The following is a 6,000-nucleotide window of genomic DNA, read 5'->3' on the forward strand; positions in this document are numbered from 1 at the left end:
CAGGACGCTCTCCCGGGCCACGCGTTTGATGGCCACCTGCAAGCCATAGAGAAAGCGGGGGCTGAGCTCAAGCCCTGCCCCTCCCCACCCCTGGCCCTGCTGCCACGCCCGGCCGCCGCGGCCACTCACCGGGCTTCCATCCGAGAGGCGGGTGCCCGCGAAAACGGTGCCGAAGCCGCCGCTGCCCAGCTGCGGGCCCAGCTGGTACAGCTCCTGCGGCTGCTTCCTTTGCCCTGCGGCCAAGAGCGAGCCATCAGCCTTGCGCCCGGGGCTCCCCTGCGCTCCCCAGGGCGGGCCGGGCCACCGCGGACCACCTTGCTCTCACCTGCTTCCAGCTGCGCACCGGGCAGCGGCCACCGCCTCCTCGCCGCCGCCGGGCTGGCCAGCGGCACAGCTGGGGAGGGGCGGCGCGCAGAGGCGGCTGCAGGAGCCGCGGTGCTGCGGGGCAGGGCGGCACCGTCGCTGTCCCCGGCGTCGTGGCCTGCACTCTGCTGCCCGGGACGGCCGGGGCTACAGCCTGAGGCTTGGCACAGGGGGGCGTGAGGAGCAGCTGCAAAGCAGACAGGAGTATTAGAAGCAGCCGGGGACTAGGCTGCTCTCAGGGGCCCTTGGCCTGGCCTGGGGATGCCCCTCAAGAGCCCCGGGGGAGCCTCGGACAGCTCCTGGCCAGATCTCACCTGCTCTTAGAGAGGCCTTCGCGATGCTCGAGGGCTCTCTTGGGGCAGCTTCCTGGAGATCCCTTGGTGGCTCCAGGGTCGTCTCCACCACCAGGCTGGGGCTGTTGCCAGCTGCCACAACAGGCACAGCGTCCTGGCAGCTGTGGGCCGGCAAGTGCTGGCTCCAGGACGCTTGCTGCTCCGCCAGCTGCTCCTGACGAGGCTCCCCTGCCTCAGGCTGGGCTCCCATTTGGACTTCCGGGCTTTCCCTGACCAGGTCAACAGTCAGGCTTGCGCCCGTGCTGTTGACGCCCGTGAGTCCAGGGGAGCTGGGAGACCTGTCCACGGGCTCTGCACCGTGCGCAGGCAGACAGGTCTCACTGAGCCTCTGTGAGGGATGGAGGCTGTCAGAGAAAGCAGAGGCTCCGGGCAGGATGGAAGGTCTCTGACAGCCTGAGGCCCCTGCATGGATGGCGGCTCTCTGCTGGTGTGCCACCCTTGCAAGGGTAGAGGCTCTCCCAGGGATGGAGAGACGCCTCTCGAAGGGATGGGGGCTTCCTGAGGAGCCGGACGAGCCACACAGGGGCAGGTGGCCCCGCTTCACCAGCTCCTCCAGTTCTCTCCAGAGCGCCTGCCACATCCCAGAGTAGAGCGGCGCACGAGTCCCATTGCCATCCCAGAGCAGCAGCATCAGATCCTGCAGCTCCTGGGCCACGGCCACCAAGGGGCCGCAGCTGCAGGGGCTGCCCAAGGGAATGGCGGGAGCACGTGGCCGCTTGCGAGGGGTGGCCCGAGGCCTGCAGGACCCGGGAGCCACAGGGGCTCCTGGCTTCCTCCGGGAGCCTCTGGGCCGCACCGCGGGGCGCTTGCTGCGCTTTGGTGTCCGTGTCTGCCGCCTCCGTGGTTGCCAGTGGCCAAGGGCCCAGCAGGCAGCCACAGTGGCCAGCAGCAGGACAAGCGCAATCAGCAGGACGTCGCCGTCACCCATGGCTCCGGCCCGTCCCATCGCGACTGCGCTGGCAGCTGCGGGTGCCGGCCCCTCTTATATAGCGCCAGCGCGCTGATGTCACAATGCTGTGGCCAGGACGTCACAGCCCTGCCTCACGCCAGCGCTCAGCCCCTCTGTGCCGTCACAGCCCCGCCCGCCTCAGGCAGCAGCAGAAGCAGCTCGTGGCTGAAGATGCACTTGGCCAGAGAAAGCCTGGAAGAAAGAAGCCCGGAATTAAGAACGGGAGCTCAGGCCGTTGCAGCGAATCGTTCCCTGGAGCCAGTGGCACATCAGGGGCAGTGCTGGTGCCAGCAGTGCCAAGGCCACGGCTCCCAGGACGCTGCAGCGTTCCCAACTGGAAACACCCAGCACTCCGTGCCGGAGCAGATCCTCCAGAGACAAAGGCAGATGAAGCCCCTCTGTCTCTGGGGAGCTCTCCTGAACTGGCTGTGGAGGGCAGGAAGAGTTTGTTGTTAGCAGCTCACTGAGCTCTGCAGTGCCTCTGCTCTAAATAAATCGGCGTTTGCCAAGGAGCGCTCACGGTGCTCCCACTGCTCTGCTTTGGACTGCCACGAGGTTTCTTTCTTCCCAAGAGCTGGCACGGTGTTGCGTTTGCATGGCAATGCTGTGGATCAAACAGGGCTGGTTTGCTTTCTGCTGAGCAGGGCTTGCCCTCTTCAAGGACTTTGCAGTGCCCCTTGGTACAATGCAATGTTTTCCACCGGGGAGGCGATGCCTAGGAGAGACTGCCTGGAACAGAGACTGGACAGTGTCAAAGGAATCAAGTCGGTGTTTATTCAAAGGCCTTCAAAGGATGCACCTTGGGTCGTACAAGAGCCCGGCCGCTGGCTCTAACCAAGGTGGACACGAGATGGACGAGCGGTCCCAGCTTTTCACACGCTGATACGTTTAGGTCCATTTCCATTCTTGGGCTTAATTGTCCAATTACAGCTTCAGGTTATCAACTTCCTTCCTCCCCAGGTTGCTTTCTTCACTTTGCCGTTGTTGACACTTTTGGGCCTGAAGCTGCAACGGTGTCCTTGGTTCTCAGGCTGCAAAAGGATTGTTTTGTCCAACTCAACTGTGAAGAGAACTTTAGATGAAGTTCAGAGTCACACACGAAGGCAGTACAGAACTTGAAAACTAGGAAAGCTAAAACTTAAGGCATCAAAGGGAGGGACCAGTGTTGAAGACAGCAGCAAAGAACGCATGAAACAAAAGCAAAGAATGCACGGAACACCTGGACCGTGTCTCTGTCCCTGTTTGTCAAGTGACCATCCACATCATGGAAGGGCACGATGTTATTTCTACCATGTTTTTTCCCCATGAACGTTTTTTATTGTGCACCCTCCTTTTTCTTTCTGACCGCCTGCATCTGCAGTTGAGCTTTCACCGCACCACACTTCTCCCTACAGTGGCAAGAAGCATCTGCGTATTCTTCTGCTGACCTGGATTCCACGGGGCACACAGCTTCCTTTTCCATGCTCTTTCCCAGAGAAGATGCCTGTTCAGGCAAGCCAGCCTTGTGCCTCGCCTGCTTGGCTTCCGACACGTGGCAATCACCGGCTCCTGTGCCCTTAGCAGGTGCTGTTTCAAAAGTGACCAGCACTGATGGAGCCCAGCATTTTCAAAAACATTTTCCCCGGGGACCTTGCAGCCTGAAGTCTGCTCTCCTCGTGGTCCGAGCGGAGGTTTTGTTGGCCCTTTTCCTCTTGTCAGAGGTGTGAAGCTCGATGGATTTGATGTGGCTGTGGCTGTGGCAATCCCCACTTGGCTCAGGGCACGAGGGGCGCGGGCGGCGGCCTGGCTCGGGGGGGGCTGCGCGGGTGAGTCCCGGGCTGGGAGGGGCTCCCCCCCCTTACTGTGAGGAGGCTCCCTGGGGAGGAAGAAGGCTCTGCCATGAGCCACGAGGCCTGGCCTGCATTTGCCTGCTGCCCATTAGAGGGAAAGAAAGATGAAGAGTTCATCAGGGCTCAACATGAAATGTCCTTTTGGTGCTTCTGGTTCTTCTCACAGCTTTGCTAGCAGAGCAACATCTCTGCCCAGAGCCCTCCCTTGTTTCACTTCAGGAGACACCCAAGTGGCCGCATCAGCTTGAAAGGACAGCTGTCGTTTCACTGCTGCATTCCCTGGCTTGTTAAAGGCCCTGCTAGCTGTAGTACAGCCTGTGCTGGAAGACACAAAGTTACCATGCTGAAGGAAAGGCATGCAAAGCTTGAAGAAGGCTGAAGGCAGCACTGGCATTAGCCCTTTTCCCAAGGGGTTTCTTTAGCTGAAGCTGCTGACAAGGACCAGACTTGACAGCCCGCAATGGGTTTGAGGTTGTTTTATTTTTGGGTCCTGCGTGGGACGTGGTAACTGGGTGCTGCAGAGGCTCCGGCGAGGCATCAAAAACGGCCGCCCCGCACCCACGGGTGCCACAAGATCTGCTCCAGCGCTGGCCTGTCCGCGGGGTGCTTGGACAAACACCAGCGGATCAGATGTTCACACTCTGGGGAGAGAAGGCAGAAAGCGCCGGTCACTGGCAGAAGGCTCCTGCCCAGCTGCCGCCCCCGGCGCCCGCAGCACCCGAGCCGCTCTGCCCCGAGCGGGACAGCGGCGCGGCGGGACACGGCCACCTCCTTCAGCCACGCGCGCCGCGCCGAGCCCATCGGCACGGGCCGCCTCCTGCGGCCGGCCCTTGAGGGCACATCGCCGTCCCGCCGAGCCGCGTGAGGGCCACGCCGGGCTGCTGAGGGCCGCCACCTGCCACAGCCTGCCTTCTTGAGGCCGGACACCAACCTGGAGAGACCTGGTGCTCGAAGAAGAGCTGCCCCGACACGATGGCACGGTCGTCCCAGAAGGGGAGGCTCCCGCAGACCATGACGTACAGCAGCACGCCCAGGGACCAGACGGTGGCCGAATGGCCGTGGTAGCAGCCGATGCCGATCCACTCGGGTGGGCTGTACGCGCGTGTTCCTAGGGGAGACGGGCGGCGCTGTCCGGGCGCAGGCCGCTGCCTCCCAGAGCCCGGCGCCGGCTCCTGGCTGAGGCAGGGGCCGCGTCGGCGGTCCCAACTTCCCACGGAGGCCACCCCACGTCCCCCAACCAAGTGGCCAAAGCCGAGGAACTGTTGCGCCAGGCAAAGAAGGCCAGCGCAGCAGCCCACGGCCTTGCGGGCCGGGCAAGCCGAGGGGCCGGGGCCCGGCTTTTGCAGCCCCCTCTCTGTGGGCAGGGCCGGCTGCCCTTTGGCACGGGGCAGATGCCGCGCCCCAGGAGCCGGCAGCCGGCTGAAGGCCGCAGCCCGCAGCCCAGGAGGGAATGGGGCCGTGCAGCGCCTGGCACTGGGAGCAGGGCGCGGGCTGAGGGCTCACCCGCAAATCGCGTGAAGGCGCGCTCCTGGAGGAAGGTGCCGCAACCGAAGTCAATGAGCTTCAGGTCGCCGCTCTCCGGGTCCACGAGGAGGTTCTGTGGCTTGATGTCGCGGTGCAGGACGCCGCAGGCGGTGCAGTGCCGCACGGCCTCCAGCACCTGGTGGAAAAGCCAGCGCGCCACCTCCTCGCACAGGAACTCGTGCTGCATCAGGAGCTGCAGGAGATCCTGCGATGCCTCCGGACGCTCCATCACCAGCAGAAAGCTGTCAGGCAGCTCGAACCAGTCGAGGAGCTGGATGATGTAGGGGCATCCAGAGCCCACCTTCTCCATCAGCACGATTTCCATGGGAACACGGGTGCCGTCGGGCTGTGACGAGGAGACAATGGCTGCAGCAGGCCTGATGCTGCTGTGTGGCTGCTGCGCTGGCCCCGCCCTGGGATGCCCCAGCGCCCCCCCCCGGGCAGCCTCCCTTCTGCGTGGGCTGCATGCCAAGCCCCAGGGGATGCTTGGCATGTGCCCCCTGCCCGGCCACACCACCGGTCCGTGGCACGGCCAGGCCCGCCATGCCCCGGCTCTCTCGCTGAGCCCGCGCCCGCCGTGGCCCGCCTGCCACTGCCGGGGCCTCGGGCTCATCCCTGCCCGCCCCGCCCCGCCCTGTCCCGCTGGCCCCGCTCACACACCAGCTCTTCCCACCGCAGGACGCTCTCCCGGGCCACGCGTTTGATGGCCACCTGCAAGCCATAGAGAAAGCGGGGGCTGAGCTCAAGCCCTGCCCCTCCCCACCCCTGGCCCTGCTGCCACGCCCGGCCGCCGCGGCCACTCACCGGGCTTCCATCCGAGAGGCGGGTGCCCGCGAAAACGGTGCCGAAGCCGCCGCTGCCCAGCTGCGGGCCCAGCTGGTACAGCTCCTGCGGCTGCTTCCTTTGCCCTGCGGCCAAGAGCGAGCCATCAGCCTTGCGCCCGGGGCTCCCCTGCGCTCCCCAGGCGGGCCGGGCCACCGCG

Source organism: Oenanthe melanoleuca, chromosome 1A (genome assembly GCF_029582105.1).
Source record: "Oenanthe melanoleuca isolate GR-GAL-2019-014 chromosome 1A, OMel1.0, whole genome shotgun sequence".
Taxonomy (NCBI): domain Eukaryota; kingdom Metazoa; phylum Chordata; class Aves; order Passeriformes; family Muscicapidae; genus Oenanthe; species Oenanthe melanoleuca.